Source organism: Amphimedon queenslandica, unplaced genomic scaffold (genome assembly GCF_000090795.2).
Source record: "Amphimedon queenslandica unplaced genomic scaffold, v1.1 AMPQUscaffold_13231, whole genome shotgun sequence".
NCBI lineage: Eukaryota > Metazoa > Porifera > Demospongiae > Haplosclerida > Niphatidae > Amphimedon > Amphimedon queenslandica.
Genome location: NW_003546533.1, coordinates 71,384 through 73,535, shown reverse-complemented (window position 1 = coordinate 73,535; position 2,152 = coordinate 71,384).

Genomic DNA, 2,152 nt, shown 5'->3' with positions numbered 1-2,152 from the left:
CAGCTATAAGGTGCAGGCATGAAGTACCATCTATGTCTTTAGATTCAGGATCTAGCTTATACTTTTCAATGAGTTCCTTTACTATCTCAATATTCCTACCCTTACACGCTGCATAAAGTAAACTGCGCTGCTTATCATCCATTGCATGAACACCTTCAGGATAAATATTGCAAAAAAATCGAAAGACATTGAGATGACCATTACTACAAGCTGTATGAAACACAGTGCATCCTTCATTATCATGAGCAGTAAAGAGCTCACTACGGAGAGAGCCAGTGACTGAAACAAGCAAAGCTTCTGCAGCATCATTACTATCAACAGCAGCTACTAAGTGTAATGGTGTCTCTCCTTTTTTGTTAGCAATTAAGAAATAACTGCTGGAGTGGCAAGATTTTGCTAACAATGATACAATGTCCTTTTTTCCTCTTTGACAAGCAAGATGAAGAGGAGTATTACCATCTTTGTCTTGTGCATTAATATGGAGATTAGTTGTGTGTAAGTCTTGAGGACTGTCTAATGAATATTTGACCTCACAAAGCCAGTCGACAGTCACTGTAGGAGTTGACTTGTTCAGTATATATTCAATTATTTTAAATTGATCGGCTAGTACAGCAATATGAAGTGGTGTACGCTCTTGATGATCGGTTGCATTGAGGTCACAATAATTATTATCAATGAGATACTTCAACACATTCAAATGACCATTGTTTGCTGATATGTGAACTGACTTGAAGCCTTTATAATCAGAAGCAGATAGATTGCAATTTTTACTAATGAGATATTGAACCACTTTTAGCTGATTGTACATTACTGAAATAAGAAATGGAGTGTGACCGTGAACACTTTCAGGCAACTCAAGTAGTGATGGTGAATGCTCTATAATGTACTGCACAGAATCTACTCTTCCCTTACTACATGCTATGTGAATAGGAGCCATTCCATCATCATTAACAGCACACAAATCTAACTGATGCTTCTCAACCAGGTGCTTGAGTATAGGAAAAGATTCCTTAAAAATACATATGCAGGTTTTGTGAAGAACTGTAGATCCGTCTAAAGTGGTAGCTGCTACATTACACTGAGGGAGACTAGTGAGGTAAAGAACAACAGGGAGATGACCATTTTCACATGCTAAATGAAGACTTGTACTACCAGTATCAGAACTAGTGGCATTAACATCACACTGATACTCATTGATCAGATGCTTAAGAAATTTTAATTCACCATTATAAGCAGCTAAATGAGCTAATGTGTATTTGTGTTTGCTGCTGTGGTTGGCAATATCCATGTTATACTGTTGACTATACCATTCTAATATATCTATGCAATTATTTTGTGCTGCTGCATGTAATGCTGTGAAACCATAATTATCAGCAGCAACAGGATTAAGTTTGTATTTTTGTATAAGTAGCTGGACTAGATTGAGATTTTTTGAGCAACAGGCAAGGGAGACACAACTCTTACCATGTACACTGGTAGCTGTGACATCACAATTCATATCATCTATTAGAAATGTGACTAATTGGGCATTACCACTCTGACAAGCAAAATGTAATGGTAGACTATCCATGGTCTCAGCAGTGTGCAACAATTTATTGCATTCAGGATACTGGCTGATGAAATGCTTTATAAAATGTGAGTTGCCTTTTTCAGATGAATAATGAAAAATGTTCCAACCTCTGGTATCTGTTTGATTAAGGTTACACTTGCAAGACTTCGCAAAATAATCAAGAATAAAAACAGCACCAGATTGAGCAGCATCATGAATTGGAAGTTTACCATTTTTGGCTGCTTGATGTGGATCCAACTGATGGGTAACTACTAATTCTTGAACAAGGTGCAAATTGAGAGTACGGGAAGCATAATGTAAAGCAGTGAGGCCATTCTTATCGACTGCAGTAGGAGACAAACCTTGTTCAGTAATAAGATACTGAACTAAATTAAAGTTACCACTACTTGCAGCATGATGTACTAATGTACATCCTTCATTATCTGTTTTATTAAAATCACAATGCTGTACCTCAATGAGATATTGAGTGACGTGAATATGACCATTACGACAAGAATGGTGAAGAGATGTCATACCTTTGAGATCAGTGATATTAGGATCACTGTTATGACAATTAATGAGATATTCAACAGCATTAATGCT